Genomic DNA, 17,209 nt, shown 5'->3' with positions numbered 1-17,209 from the left:
GAAGCCACTTTAGACTGTGCCACCCTTGAATCTGCAATAAAACTGAACACATCCTAAGGAAAAAAAAAAATAAAAATCAAAGAACATTTCCTATTCCCTGTATAGCTAGCCCAGAAGATAGGAGAATATTGTCTCAGTTTCCTTTCGTTTAGGAACAGATGGAAATGTTTGGGTGTGAGAACGTCAAGCCTATTCTAAACTGACATTATGCACAGATAATTCTTCCTTTCCCTGGCCTGTGTAAGATCATGTCCTACGTATTCTGGCAGCGTTCCCCCGTGTGCTGCACCTCTCTCCTGCACGTCCATCAAAGGCAGCACACACCGAGCACACGGCCGGATTTACGGCTCACAGCTATGAGGCTGGGAAGAAAATGCTTTGCTCCTCAGAAAAATGTGTACAGATGCAGGCAAGCATAGACACACAGAGAAAAGCACATACTAGGAACTGTTCTTGGGAATCATCATCAATCAGGAACCAAACCCTGAGATCAAGGGAAGTTTTCATCTCTGCTGTCTTCTCCTCAAAATATGACATATTCATCTCTTGGAGGCAGAGCTAGACAACTCTACTTGCTAAGATTGGCAAAATGTTACATCAGACAATGTGCTCACACTGTGAAAAGCTGCACACAGGGAAAGACTAAGCATTGGGGTGATTCATTTATTTTTTTAAACAGGACAGACATTGGATTAAAACTCTCTTCCCTGCCCCTCTCTATATCCCTCTATCCCTTCCCCTCTGCCCCACCTCTGTTCCAGTTCCCAAGAAGACTGTAAAGCATTTACCACTATTGTCTGCTACTTTTAGTCAAGCTGCCTGGAAAATGGTGGGAAGAGAGGGAATGCTGAGGTGCTTAAAGAGCCCTTAGAGGATATAATAATAGCTTTCAGATTAAGTATCTTTTTTTTTTTTTTTTTGAAGATGTATTTTATGTGGAAAACCTTAAGGGAGTGTGATGTCACTTACTGAGCTGGTTCCAAATTGTTTGCCAAGTAATGTCACCATCAAGGTCTCCCCACAGTTGCCTGCCATAAAAGAAAAAAAAACAAAAAAGAAAAGAAAAACCCAACAAAAAAACCCACAACCAAAAAAAACCACTCACCAAGTTAAGACACAGCTTGCCCTACATAAGCCTGTCTGACATGGAAAAGTGACCTTTTCTTCCACTTGAAAATTCTTACTCTAATTTGCATTTTCTCAAATGCAAACTTTGCATTTGGATTAAGAACAAATAGAACTCTAGAAAAAGTTTCACACATAAAGCAATGACACAAATTTTTGCTTACCCCCAATACAAGTTAAAAAAAAAAAGCAGGAAGAATTCACCAATGAACTTACTATTCTTTTTTAGCCAGAAGCAATATCCTCTTCTATATGATGGATATATAGCATTCCAAACAGTATTTCAGGTTCAAAGCAAAATCCCTGACTTTCAATTAGCCAAAGACGTGCCTTGCTTTTATCAAAGAGCAAGACTACGGCATATGCTAAAGATATCCTTGGAGGATATACAATGTATACAAGCCAAAGAAGGTACATGTGACTGTGATTAAAAGGAAAAAAACTTAGATGCTATGAGACAGTGATGCTGAGATTTTGAAAACAAGTTTTTATGGCAAGATTAAAGAAATCATTAGTTAGATCGAAGTGTTACAAACTGTTCTGGATATATCTTCAAATAAGGCAGAAAGGAAGCACTTCCTTTCTCTTGCCTGTGTGCTCAGAAAAAGAGAACTGAAGAATTTTTACATGAAAATTTTAGTGATGAATTTATGAGATGATCATGGTCTACATAAACTAGACAACCCTTCATCTCTACAGCCTTTGTATTGCCTTATGCCCTTCATTGATGGCATCTTTCATTGAAAGAGTTTGGACTGTGCAAAATATAAGAGTCTTCAGTGACTCAGTAAAAGCTCTTCACCTTAATGATTCAAGAATTTGACTTCACAGTAAGGCAACAAGACTGTCCTCAGCAATTGTACGTTGTCAGATTTGGGAGGTTAAGCTCATGGCAGTGAAAACTTTCTAGATACAAGAACCAGATTAGCATTCAATGTTAACCCTTTAGGCAATTTAAGTATTTTTCTTGGTGCCAGCAAAAAACTGATCCTCCATAGTCTTGCTGCAGTTCAGAGACAAAGACTGATCTTCAAAGTGACCAGTCTCATTCCTAACAACAGACATTTACCAGCAAACAAAGAATAAAACTATGCTACTGTCATTGTAGTGATTCATCTTCAGTCACACTTTTAAGGCATGGAGCCACAAATGAGCCACAAGCCTGACAAACTCCTAGCATATGACGAAAAGATCTGGGGAGAAAAAGAGGCCAAATGGACAACTGAATAGGTCTTTTCTGCACTTCAACATGAATGATTCTCTGTGTGTGCCTGCAGACCAGACAGGAACACCAAGACAAACAATCTGTGCATAGTAGTAGCAGATCAAGTCAACTAGAGTCCAGAAGGGAAAAATTGGTTTTATTGTTAAAACGTAAAGAAACAGCAGCACCAAGTTCAGCGAAATGTAAGAAATAATAAATCCAGAAGCTGGATACACAGACAACTAGGTGCACCTCAAGAATCATACCATGAAAGCTACTGGCCTTGTTTAGAAGCTCTTGCATTTCACAGGGTTGGAAGATGGAGAGCAGGGATTAAGGACTATGAAGAATACTTCAGATTCTAATTCAGAGTCCACTGAAACTTCCCTGAGGATGTATGCATTTGTCCAAAATCACTTATCCACATTCCATATTTTTGTAGCACAGTTAAATAATAAAAGCTGCTGTTTTAGAAAACATTTTACAAGGGTAAAATATGAAACTGGAAGGTTTTCCAGATATGCATGTTCCCAGTTTGAAAACACATGCCATATGTATACAAGTATTTATGCATATACCTAGTACTCTCCACCCTACACAAAAAAAAAGAAACAAAAGAGCAAAATAGTAGAATGTTTAGCACTTATACAGTCCTTTCCCACTGCAGATCTCAAGGAGCTTTAAATATTATCTAAGCACAGTGATTCCCCCTTTTCCATTTACTGAAAGGAAATGAAGGTATGAGGAAAATAAATCAATCACAGGTACCTGAGAGTTAAACTGGATGAAAGGAAGAAATGTCCCAAGGTATAGGTGTGTTCCACCTTCAAACCTTCCATATTCTATACAGACTCTCAACTACAAAAAGGGTAAAGCTGTATTACGAAGATACACCTGTTAAGAGGTCAATGTTATTCAAGAGGACAGGAAAAAAAAGCAGTTTGCTAATAAGAGATGTAAATACATTTTTAAAGGTAGTTATGAAAAATTTTGCTCACAGAATCCAAATATTAGCACAAAACTCTGCAGTTTGGTATAGAAGGAATTACTAAGATCTTAAGGTTAAGGATCATCTACTAATATAAGGGTCTTTTTCCATGAAACCTAAGACTACAGACGTGAGACTTCTGCAGATTTCTCATCTAACAAAACACTACAAAACACTGCTTTTTGCATCAACTGCTGCCACCCTCAGTGTCAGTCAGTTAACAGAACAACCTATTGAGTGATACAGGTTGCAAGTGGTCTCTGGAGGCCTCCAGCCCAACCTTCTGAGTGCAGGGCTAACTTCACAGTCAAAGCAGGCTGCTCAGAACCTTGTCCAGCTGACTACTGATCATCCCCAAGTTAGTTGTGCTGGCTGCCTGGGCTCCCAATGCAAACTCAGGCATCTTCACCAAAAGACCTGCTCCCTCAGTTTTATTGTAGGCATCATTCTGGTCTGGCTTCCATGTTCAACCAAAACTGCTCTCAATAAAAGCTTACTAACATCTCTTCTTTTGGCAAAGCTCTGAACTTAATCCATCTTCACTTTCTCTGATAATTTGGCTGCTGTGGGCACAAATGACATTCAGCACTTCCTTGCCATCTTACCCACATGGTTTCTGTGACTCCAGCTTCGGCTCATTTCTCTGAGTGTTCCACAGGGTACTCTGAGTTGGAAACTTAGCATTGTCCATCTCTCTGTTCATAGCACTCCATAGATTTATTTTTAATGTCCTTTCTTCATCCATTCACTCTCTGCGCTTCTCCTCACAGAAACTCAAAGTCAGGCATCATCTCTATGATGATGACTCAAGTATATTCCAGCCTATCACCAAAACAACAAATCTCACCTGTATGAGCAACCTGTCCTCATTCCCAACTTCATGAGAACAGAAGGAAATCAGTCTTTTATCCTTCAGCCCTCGGCTTCATCCTCACAATTCTCTAATACCTCTGTTCTTAAAACTGGGGTAACTTGTCACTCAGCCTGCTGTACCTAGACATATTTTTACCCGAGCCTTCCTACATTTAAGTCTCACTAATTCGTGTTCGTAGCACCTCCAAGAAAAATAAATATTAAAAAACAAAGGAACAAAAAAGCCAAACACACACACCCAAATAAGCCAAACATACCTTTCCATATTTCCAAATAATTAAATCATTTTCCAGGCCCTCACTTAAAAAATACTTTTTGATCATTTCCACATTAGCTATTTCAGCCTTCTCTGTATCTTCCTTGGATGTACACTCAATACTGAATTAAGGCTACAGTTCTCTTCTGTACCTTCTTATGCTCTAATGCAATGTTATTACATGGACTAAACATCACACTAGAACTGTACCAAAATAAATGAGATTATAAGACTGCTCAGGGTTTGAGTTGGTAAGAAAGGTAATTTCATGAAACTGAGAGCTCTAGGCAAAGTGTTTTGGGTTTATTTTAAAGTGTCAGATGAAAGTAATTGCTACCCACAGTAGATCAAGTAAACGGTGCTTGAAATTCAGGACAGGGTATCAAGGAAAGAAGGAACCATTTTAACTAAAAGATGAAGTGTATTAGTTGCCAACATAACATTGCTAAACTTTAATTCAAACACATTTACACATTGGATTAGTGATATTTTCCATGTCCAGCTCTGGAAAATTTATTATTCTGCAAGAATGAGTATAATTAATATTTGCTATTTTTCTTAATGAAGCCAATTAAATATCATAAGAAGCAGGACTTTATCTCTACAGAGAGCTGCAGTTAAAATAAACACTGTCAACTTATTTATTCTACACGTGTTACCAGAGGTTTTTAATTTCATGCACACTGAACTATTGTTGTAGATTGCATTGTACTCAAATGCAATCATTTCCTCTTAGCTTTCTGGCAATGAGTTATATGTATTACATATGCTGGAGACTATGTCTTGCAAGTTGTGAAATGGATGCCAGATCTGTGTACATTTGACCTTTTTCATGGGTATCTTGTGTTCTGTAGGTGAATAAGAAAGACCCACCACAAGCACAACATTAACATTCTTATTCTACATTAGACTCCAATGGGACAGTCCCACTAATAACACCACTGAGGCACGAAGGGAGACTTGAGGAAGTGATGTACACAGATTAATTACCTCATGCTCGTATGTGGAAAACTATGTACTGTTGCACTACATAACTTTCAACAGATGTTGTGAAATTGAATCTTTGTCACAATTCAAGGATTTGAAGATGCTTACAACAGCCTTTGTGCATGATGAAAGATAAAAATACTTTATCTTAGAGCAAATAAACAGAATTTAGGGTTAAGATCCCAAAACTGTCCAACAAGGTCACATTATATTTTTTCAATGCAAAATTCCAAGAATAAATACAAATAGAAAGAGGGCTCAGTGTTAATGTAACTGAGAAATTCTCTGTAGATCAGTGGTGCAATTAAAAATTATTCCACCTACTGTCATTAGCAAGGAGATGTGAAATCTAGATGACAAACATTTCTCATGCAACTCTACTGACATTGGTGGAATAGCACAGACAAATAGACTATTTGTCTATTTAAATATTTTTAAAATTCTGGGCATGCAACTTGTCTGTTCACTGTTTCAGGCACACAATCACTATTAGCAACCAATACTATCATTGCCCACTTTGGGAGGATGGGGAGGGCACAATGAATAACCTTAGCCAAAGGACATTCTCCTACACTGCCACCCTCTCTTCCCCTCATGTGTGGGGAAAGAGATTCTCATTCTCATTGCCCTCCTCGCAAAAGGACATAAATTCTGAAAGGGACAACTGCGGAAAGCCACCCTTTACCACCATGGTGGTGGCCCTGGTCAGCACTTTTAACCCTCATGTCAGAACTCAAAGGGAGGGATGACCTTTCTAAGCTGGCAAGTCTCAGCATATTTATGGCTCTTGTAAATCAACACCTAAGCAGTGACCAGCATGGGCGATGAAGCACAGGCCAAATATGCTCATGGGGAGGCACTGCCCTCAGTAATGGGGCACTCGCTCCAGTCACCAATTTACATTTCCAAATAAGACTGAGGGCACCACTCCATGTGTGGCACAGCACAACAAGTCTAATCATAAGCAACAATAGAGGCAGATGACTGTACCAAGACCTGTGACCAAAAAAAGACAGGGTGCACTTCTGATTCATTGCAGGGTGGGGCTGTGAGAGAGGGAGAAACTGGCACAGGATTTTGTAACTGTAACTTTGAAAAGCAAACACACATCAGACAGACAGAAAAATCCCTAAATCGTTCTCCAAGATAGAAGACTTGACAATCTCATAATTTTCCCAAAAAAAGCCATTGCTATGGGAAAAGATGTACTCCTGTTTGAATGTGGAGGAGGAGAAATCTCAATGAAGTTAAGATCTTTCTCGTGGCAGAAAAATTTAAGCGACTTACATGTGCTATAATTAGTTTCATATCTTAAAAACAGGCAGGAGAAAATGGCCATGAGAACTCAGAATGCAGGTCACACATCAGTTACCAAGACTTGTGATCTAAACTCAACCAAGTTTCCCATGGCATGCTGTGAGCTTCAATGCATTTATGCTGAGCTAAAGAACCTCCGAGTATTATATACACACATATGAGAGAACCATGCATGGGAGACTGCAGCACTTTAAGAAAAATGTCTCAGCCTCAGTCTCTGTGCTGAGACAGTAATTTTAAACAGAGAATAAATAAAAAGATCAGAAGCACTAAATCTGTTAAGAACAGAGATTACTGGAAAAAATTGCTAAAAATAAACACCAAAATCTTCTCCCATGGCAATTTTGATTTTCACGTACATACATTATTTTGCTTCTTGAGCCTGAAATGCACATTTTAGAGCCTTTGAGAAAAACACTACACACTGTGACAGGGTAACACAACCTATTTAGAGTCTGAAGCTCAAGAGTGTGGACACATTGAAAAACTACATTCAATATTTGTATCATTGTACTAAGAAGATTGGAAAAAAGCCACAGAAATTATCTAAAAGCTTGGGAAGGACATATTGAACTCTGGTCTTTCAAATTTGTGATTCAGACTTGTGTATGTTTCAGCGTGTGTAATGGTGAGGCACAGGTCAGGTGGATGGCTCAGAGTAGCAAATGGGAGTAGATAGAAGAAAACCTACTGGACCATGTTATCTCTCCCTTGCAACAGAGTTGTTCTCTAAAAGCAGTGTCAGCAATTTTCAGATGCCCAAAATACAGAAAAGTCCTCATCTTCCTAGAAATGTTCTATAAAAGTTGCATTGTCATAAACAGAATTATACTTTTCTATTCATTCAATAATAATTCATTCTCTTTAACAGCTCAATACAGTACTTCTACTGAAAGATGCTAGATACTTGGCTAAGACTGAAAAAGAACCCTGAGGTACCCATTTTGGTAACAGAGAGATCCATAGCAGCTAAAACTGTAGGAGGAGAGTTGGAGTGGGCTGTTGTAAGTCTGCTGCTTCAGGATGATTCCAAATGGAGAACTCTCTACTCTCCTTCTGTGGTAGGTCTCAGCTGCACACCCCTTGGCATAAAATCTGACACAATGGCCGTTGTGAGGTGAAACTTGAAGGAACTTCAAAGACTGAGCAGGCAGAGAATTAACCAGTCCCTTCATGCTCCCACAGTAAAGTTTATGATGGGAAACGTGGCCAGTAAAACCTGAAGCTTGTACAGACATTCTGACAAGGGAAGGCTCCAGCACTAGACTCTTGAACCATAACTTGATCATCAACAACAGCAACAAGCAGATAAAATCCCAAACCCAACAGTCGTGATGACGACTGAGAGATGTCACGGGAAGTATTCTGCCATAGAAAACTTTTATTCCTCTCCCCTCCCCAAAATAGGAGATTAAAAGTCCAAAAGGGACAACACTGAAATTACTCAGTTAACTGATTTATGTCTGCCAGATTTGACTTAGCAACAGTTACCTTCTCTCAGACTCTGCCTTTGTGTTGTAGAAGGGAAACTCAATGAATCCAGAAACATGGTTGTTTTCAAATGTGTTCATGAGCTTGATGAGATATACCTTGCACAGGTCTGCTCTCATTCTCTGACCAAGATCCACTGAGCATCTTCTGCAGAGACAGCATCCAACTTAAGTCACTGCAAAAGCACATCACTAAAGCTGCTTTTTGCCTTATTTACTTCCTTGCCAATACCTTCCAAGTTACGGTTTTGCTTGAAATTACATGAGCTGATTAAAAACCTGAGACTTAAAATAGAGGTCTTCACTTTTAAAAGCAGTCAAGGTCTTTGGCTATTATATGCTACAGGGAAATTCCTTAGCCTCATCACTTTGATTCACAGCATCTTCAAGTCATTGGGGAAGACACATGCCCCACAAACATTATCAGGTACTAACAGGTACTAAACCCTGTTTTTCTTGAACTACCCTTCCATCTCAGTAAACTGGAATGTTTATCATCTCACCTGCATTTCCTTACACATGATGCTAGCCTCCTTCCTCCTCATAGTCTGAGCAAAACCAGAGGACCCTGTGGAAAAGGAATAAAACCTAGCAGAAAGGGAGATCATGCACCTTCCTCTCCCTTCATTCTGATTTGTCTGCTAAAAATGTCAGGGTTATCAGGAAATTCTGAGCACTGTAAACCTTATTCTGATGTATAAATTTACTACTATTAAAAAGACTTTTAGGAATGTGTGGATCCTACAATTTGCGTTTAAGTCATCATGAAATTGGGACATAATTTACTGAATGTTTAGACAAGATTTCACATGTTTCTCATTTCAAAATTTCATCTTGCATCCAACTGAGGAACTGAGAAGCAAGACCCACTCCCTGAAATCCAAAATTTTTCCCTTTTTTCAACAGTCTTGCCAGCTAAACTCTGGATGTCTTTGTGTTCTGTCAGACAGGAGAATGAGTCAGTCTGTCCCTAACTAGCTTTCTAAAAAGGAAATTGAGAAGTTTGACGACATATTTGGATAAACACACTCACTGGATAAAGTTACTTAACATTTTATATCTCTAAGTTTGCCCTAAACCTCCAAAATCCTTAAAGGCTAGATTTAAGTATAGCCAATAAAAACTATAGGTTATAAATTAAGTTAATGAAAACCACACTATTAAAACTCCAAGGACCTTGTAAACATGCTCATCAAAGCTTATCAAAGCTTCACCACTGTAATGCAGCACCACACCCATAAATCCATGTTATTAATTGCTATTCTTCCCCACCTGTTATTGAAATATCAACCCAATATAGATTGCCTTTGGTTCAGAATCCAGTTTTCTCATGGTCTCTGAACACAATGTAGCAGCCAACACTAGCTCTGAATGAAGAAGCAGTGAGTAAAGTCAGAGTTTACACAGTTCCATTCTCCTGAAAAGACAATGAAAACTGCTGTGATCATCTGTATCTGCTTTAGGTCTCCCTGAGTGTAGCATTTGGCCTAGAAATAAAGGAAGATTGAAATACACAGAACTGAACCTACAGAAGGGCACAAATGCTGAGCTGATTTAGCTTCCTAAGCCCTCAGTGTAGCAGAGGGTAAGGAGGTTTGTAATACCACTTTGGAATGCATCATTTCTTGCAAGAGCAAATATCCAACAGCATGGTGTGTAACTCAATAATGTTATCAAAGGAATATATCTTACACATTCAAGATCCTGATCTCTGTGAATTCCCATCTTCTTTAACTTCAGGTGCCAAGTAAGAAAAGCAGGCATTCCAATACAAAGAAAGAAAAGAAGGCATTCCAAAGAGAGCTTTCACTAGTTGCACAACATAAAACATTATTTTACATGAATCAGCCTGTTTTCCACATATGCTTATAAGGATTATCAAGTTTTAAGATTAGTTTGGTCCAAATTTCTTGTCTGCAACCAATCTTAAAATTCAGCCAATTCCATATAACATCAGATTTCACTGCCAGCATTTCATTAAAGTCTGTTGTTTAATGGTCACACATGCAAAGATCTGAGTCTCAGAACAGTACACACAATCTTGCCCTTGTGTATTCTGATTACTAAATGCAAAGAGAGGTGGTTTTATGATACACAGCAGATATCCAGAGAATTTCTTTGAGAAAAGGAAGAAGGAGTTATTAATGATAAAATAACAACATATAAAAGAATTTTCGAAGTGCTTGGAGAAAAAAAATAGCTTTTTAGCCACCTGACAACAAGACTGTCTCCATGGCTACATCTTTGAAATAGCTCTAGTACCATAGCACAGGTTCTGGCATCACAGGCATATTACATACATAAGCTGAGAAAATGATGTAGAAAGAAAGAATTCAGTTTTATTTGACTGTGGAAGACTTTGGGAATAGGATGCACAACTTTACCTAAAAAAACCCCAGAAACAGACTACTGGTATTTAAGATTAAAATTAAGATGAAGACTATTTAAACTTAACAGAAAGTTGGCAGATGCAAGCACAGTTCAGGATGACACACCAATTAGAGATGCAATCATTAAAACTCTGTATTCTTGGAAATAAAGCATTTAAGTAGCTAATGAAGTTTGACAGGAAATAGCAAAGCTCTGTCTAACCAAAGAGCATTTCAAACAGGCAGAATTAAAAAAAACAAACCTACAAACCAAACAGTCAAAGAACAAGGGTGCAAGGGCTCCTGTGCAATTTCAAGAATCCAAATTAGTCTGTCCAGTTGTAAATGGACAGAATGTGATTTTATATTTCTACACTATGTGAGAAGAACATCCAGAGAAATATGATTAGACTATTGATAAGTATTTAAATCAAAATTAGAGAACAGATTATGCTGATGTAGGAGCTGTACAGCTGCAACAAAAAAAAGGAAAGCAGAAATGTGGAGCTGAACAAGAGAAATGTATTTAACTGTGTAAAAGCATATCCAGACCTTCTGAGAGTTGAAGTACATATATGAACAGATAATCAAATAAATGCTTCACTACTGATCACCAATCCAAAATAATGACAAGGGCTTAAATCAGAATCTGGAGACCTTTCTCCTCTGAACAATGACGTTTAAATTAATTTGGTTCATTTGTCACAATCACTTTTATATTTGTGTTGACTGACTAATAGCATTAGATTCCAATGTTTTGGAAGTCAAGGAGGTTTCCACATTAGACTGTTTATGGAGAAAGAGTCTGTGAAGCCATCTGAATCCAAACTGGTAGTAGAAAAAGCTTTAAATCAAATTTGTACAACACAAAGCAACAAGTTTACTAGCACTTTACCAGGACTAAATTTAGGTATTCTAAAAGAACTTGTATGAAAAACTGATGAACTATGAGCTGATGAGTTCTTAAGCTGACAAGGAAATGGAAGCACTAGTTTTTAACAAGAAAAGACACTATATTAAAGAGAACTGGCATGCATCTGATGAACACAAAAATCTCTAGCCATTTGAGGCAAAAGCAGAATGATGTGGCAAGTCTGCTCTCCTTCCTACCTGTCCTCAAGCAATGCTTTGCTGTTTCTGTCAATCCTGGTATCTGAACAGAAGCAAGACTAACTGGGCTTAGAGCAGTTCATTTATCCCTCTCCCAGTATGGATAGGTTTCTCTTTAATGTGCATTAAAAAGCCCTTGAGGGTTTGACTATTTACATACAATTGTTTGAAACAGATCTTTACAAATGCCAATTTTGAGTTTCTTAGCCTGTGCACCTATCCATCATCATCCCATTTTTTCATCCATAAGCTAACTTCAACTAAAATGCAAGAAAGAATCTTCTGAATTACTAAATGTCTACTGGGCTCTTGAAAACAGGTTATCTTTTAGTCTCCAGGATATTAAGCAAGAGTATGACCTTGATAAGTGTATATTGCAGAAAACCTTTGTGTTCCTCCCAACAGTGTGGAAAACCTGGTAGCTTGCAAATTATTGGACAAGAAAACAAAACCAGTCATGAAATAAACTTCCATAACTAATTTAGTTTCACTATTCAAAGAGCCAGCTTTTTTCTACAACAAATAATGCTGTTTTTACAAAAAGCTACTTATCCTTATTGCTCCCAAATGTAGAAGCAATATCAGAAGTTTGATTTGCCATTCCAAAAGCTGAATATTTGGATAGCTGTAGAATATCACAACCTTCACTTTTTCCTTCTTTTCTTTCTAAAAATCAAAGAATGAGATCATGGGAACCCATGATCTTGAAAAGATCTATAATGAAATATTTAGTCAAACTTGTAAGAAATAAGTACTAGCACGTGGCGTCATAGTTTGAAAAGAGTTCAGGCATGCAGCCTTCATCCTCCTGGAGAGCCACAGCCAGACTTCCCAACGAAATAAGGCATGCAGCAGTTCATAAAAATAATGGGGAGAGGAATAAAGATGCTGAGCTCAAGGGAACAGTTAGGCTTTTAAAAATTATTCCAAATAAAGCAGAGCTCTCCTACCTCCAAGAAGAAAGGGAGAGGCTGTTTGTTTTTAAAAGAAAAATACTAAAAATATCTTCAATTACATTTATCTCAAAAACTGCTGGAGAGAACATATCACAAGTCCTCTTCAAATGAATGCACACAAATAAAAGAGCAATTAGACAAAACGTATATAATGAATATTTAAGACACTGAAATATCCTCAAGAATTAGGACAGAGGAATTCTTGGATCCCAACACAAGATGACACTAAGACCAGGAATGCAGAAAAAAATCCATCCTGAACCATTTGAACACCATTCCACTTCCTTGTAGCATCCAAACATCCACCTTAATTATTTAAGAAACTTCTCATGTTATTTTGTTTGTTCAGCTACAAATACTTATAATTTCAGTGGGAAAGAAAAAAGCTGATGATTTGCTGTATGACACTCAAGAAGTCCTTCCTTATTTCTCACAAACTCCTCACTTTCCTGCATAAAATGGAATGATGACACTGTAAGTCATTACAGTTGCCCAGCCTTACTCACTGTCATTGCATTCAGAACAAACACATAAAAGAAGAGTACAAACAACAAGAATGCTAACGGAGTTTGTAAATACTTCATAAGCTATATACTAAGCAGACATTCATATGCAAGTCTTGTGCATTGGTTTCTTCTTTTTTTATATATGTTTAGTCTATTTGATCCATCTGTTCTCAGATACTTCAGTTCTTAGTATTAAAACCATTCAATTCAATGTCCTTGAAATTTCTTTGTGCTCTTGTCATTAGCTCTATAAAGAGTACGTATTTTTGCCATCATTATGGCAAAACATGTAGGTTTGGTAGCAGCTCAAAAAAAATCCCAACCTTCTCTTCCTGTTCAGATTATGTTACTGTTTCTCCATTCTTACATGAGATGATCTTATGACAGGTGCATCACAGCACTACCTAGTAAGCCTAACATGGAGCAAGCTCTGTCCTCCTACTGCTCATGTCCCCTCTCTGCTCCTGAGTGTAGCTGTAAATTATGTTCAGAAACAACAAATTAACTCTGTTCCATGTTTGGCATTAAAGGCAGGATTCAGCCTATAGATCTAAAGTGGGGGACTTTGTTCAGATGCTCCATCCAACTTTGGGGCTGGTGCTCAAGATCCCAGTGCTGTCCATGGAAACACAGCTCCACTCAAGTGACTAAAGACAAGCATCTTTACACACACTGAAATCCCACTCCAAAAGTGATGACTTGTAGATAACGTAGCTGGGTCACTACTCCTTTCCATAACCTCTCTTTGATGAAGCAATTTTCAGGATAAATCTGTCCTTGGCTCTTTATTTACACCACAATAACTTGCAGTACAGTTTCTTCTGCAGTATGTCTCCCACGTGTGCAGGTATTAACCAATGGCTCTGATCCAGCTTATCTGTTTCACATCTACAGCATCTGCCCATTCAGATTTCTTACCATTCTACTTCTGCCTACACATTTAGACTTCACCTTTCAGTTTTAAGGAAACACCCTCCTGAAAGAAAATGAATTAATCAAACTGGGGAAAAAAAAAGGCAAACAGCAAAATCACAGAAATACCTGAAAATTATACATTTCATAGAAGTCTACTAAATTGCATTTCGCATTCTGAGTTTGGACCAAGTGGAATGTCATAAGCAGATATGCCATGTATAGTGGAATTTGTGTCAGTCCTCACTAGAATATGCTTGGTAGTAAAAAATAAAACAGTTAGGTGCCAATGTCACATAGTTAAAAAAAGAAGAAATGTGAGAAAGAAAAAAGGTTCTTTGATTACTGCTGTCTTTTCTCATTACTCATGTAGAGATATCCCTATTTATCAGCAAAGGAAGGAAAAATATATAATGACATTTTCATGGGAAGGGGAAAAAATACAACCCCTATTTGATTCTTAAGTGTTTGGCTAAGTTTAGAGTTACAAAATGTGTTTACATTAAGAACCTGAGGTTTGTTTGAATGTTTACTTTATAAAAGTTCTGAGTTGAGAAGCTTGCAGAGTGAATTGCATGATACTGTCAGTGTAAATTACAGGTTTTGTTTGCCACAGCCCCGTGCAATGAGCAGCTGGCCAAGAGCCAAACAAAAGGGCATAATTTAAAACACTCAATCAGTTATATTCTGAGACATTTTGTTTAGTGTTTAATAAGCCCTCCAGGGATGGAGAAATTACTAAAGCACATTGTCTTGACATGAGCTAAAATGGTCCTCTCTTGTCACCACATTTCTGGGAATTTGACATTAATGCAGTAGGTGAACCAAAGTCCATATATATACACACATACATATATACACACACTCATATTTTTGCACATATGTATATTAGGATACATTTTATTTTATAGATGTGCACATCTGATGTTCTTTATTGCTTTCCACCTTTCAAATGAGACATCCATAGCCAGTGAAATTTCCATACCCATTTATATAGTCACTCATCTCTGCACCATTTATATATTCACTCATCTCTGCACCATTTCTTGTTTTATATGTTAAGAGAGGACACAATCAAATGCATCACACACAAAGGATTGTGAATGGAGAGTGAAGGCTCTTCAGGAACTGTTCTCTACCTTGCATTATGGAAAAAGAAAGCCTCTATTAATATAAAAACAGGGTAAATCCAAAATTAAAAGTACATTTAAAAACTTATTTCTTTTATTGATAAAGAGATTATGACACTTCAACCAGAAATTTCTAAGCCCAAAAGTTTAGGAAATTCTACTGATCCTTTAGATGCAAAATAAAGGCACTGAAATGGTTGACTTTTGTTTCTGAGGATTCAGCAGAATGCATGAAAAACAAGGGAAAAACATTATTTTGAAATCAAATGCATTTCTGATTTGAAATCAAAATGAGACATTATTATAGAACAAATTATTCTGTCCATGCTTACAGTTTGCCTCTTACACTTCTGTAAAGCATCCTATGCCAAGAGTCCTGATATTATGTGAGAACAAGTGTACTAACGTGCCTTCCAAATCTTTTTATTCTCTGCTTCCAAGTCACTATGAAAGAGCAATGGCTGTTGTTGGTGCCCTTATTACACATAAATCAATATGAAAAAACTAAGATATTTTGAATTCCTAGAAGGAAGCAAAGAGAAAGGAGCCTGTAATGCCTTTTCCCAGGCAGGGAGGAATCAATCAGAAATGTAAAATTCCTGTCCTGGTGACCACAATCTCAAGTGCATTTAGGTTTCAATTACTGTCATCAATTTACATTGTTGAAATATTTATTTCATTAGTATACAGTAAGGTATTTTGCACACTTTAATTTCTCCACATTAATAAGCTAACATCCTAGGAGTTTACATCTTTTAAAAACATACAAACATTCTGCTTAAAAGGAAATGGTATAAAACAACATCAGAAGACATTCTAGACTTTAAAGCCTAAATATTTACATAGGATCTCTATTCTATTCGTGTTGCATCGTCCTCTTAGAATATTTACAAACTTCAAATGATAATTTGCAATAAACCACAAAGCATTAGATTTGTTGTCTCTAGTTTATTCAGAGAGCTATGCAGAGTAGGCAATTCCTAATCATCTCTAGGCAAAATTTCATCATGGAAAACAATCTACAGCAGCATCAGCACTGCAGACTGGATGGGGAAGTAAACAACACTACTGATCCCCAAGACCCAGAGAAGAAACTCATCCCAGTACAGCTTATATTTGAGACTGAAAAAAACAACTCAAATGACACTGGATAAAAGGATTTAAAGAATTTTGAAGAAGTTCAAATCTACTCCTATTAGAAGTTGCAGCTAAGAGAACATCTCATCTTCTCAGCATTAAAAAAAGCAGACTGACCCCTACCATGATATCCAAATCCAACTAAATTTGCAACTATACTCAAAACAGTTCATATCCACTGCTGTGCACCAGCACAGGTCAGACACACAGAACTCAGAGCTACACATCTGCACAAAGCTTTTTTCAAATATCCAAAGCTATATTTTAAGAAGCTAATAGTTCAGTAATAACAAGAGTGACTTTTTACAGGGCAACTAATTGCCAATATTCCTGGTAAGAACAGGATCCTAAAGAAGGATTTATCACTTTGTTAGGAAAAGACAAGATATTGGTGGATCTTATCTAAAGATAGGTGGCATAAAAGCATGGATTTCAACCTTCAGTCAGGGAAGGATGACAGCAGTGGCTGGCTCTCCTCCAGCATTTGATATATGGTGACTGAAGTAAAATGGAACAGTAGAACTTCTGTTCAACTCAAGAAAAAGAAAGGGGAAAAGGATGAATTCACTGCTAGCATTTCACGAGAAATAACTATGTGTGCACATGTGTTCCATACCCAGCAAGCAGTCCACACATGTCCCTTTGAAATCTGCCCTTCTACCGGATGGCTGCAACTCATAGCACACACACAAGCAACAACCCTGTTGCTTTAAAAAGCTGTACAAACCACTTGGAATATCCCACAACATAAAGATGTCACACCTTGAGACCAGAGTTACATGGTGGTGGAGAACAATGACATAAGGCCATGCACTGATTCCCTTCTGACAGCTGACAGTGGGTCACAGG

General features: G+C 37.6%; 2 protein-coding genes across 2 annotated transcripts in view; one reads left to right on the top strand and one right to left on the bottom strand.

The window, feature by feature from the left end:
- The window catches only part of CMSS1 (cms1 ribosomal small subunit homolog), a 227,918-nt gene that overhangs the window by 155,092 nt on the left and 55,617 nt on the right, over nt 1–17,209 (bottom strand). The window lies entirely within an intron of this gene.
- The window catches only part of FILIP1L (filamin A interacting protein 1 like), a 192,929-nt gene that overhangs the window by 121,301 nt on the left and 54,419 nt on the right, over nt 1–17,209 (top strand). The gene's annotated exons all lie outside the window — the stretch shown is intronic.

Source organism: Molothrus ater, chromosome 2 (genome assembly GCF_012460135.2).
Source record: "Molothrus ater isolate BHLD 08-10-18 breed brown headed cowbird chromosome 2, BPBGC_Mater_1.1, whole genome shotgun sequence".
NCBI classification, from domain to species: Eukaryota; Metazoa; Chordata; class Aves; order Passeriformes; family Icteridae; genus Molothrus; species Molothrus ater.
Note: the sequence above shows the minus strand (reverse complement) of the source record. Positions and strands in the feature narration are given on the sequence as shown.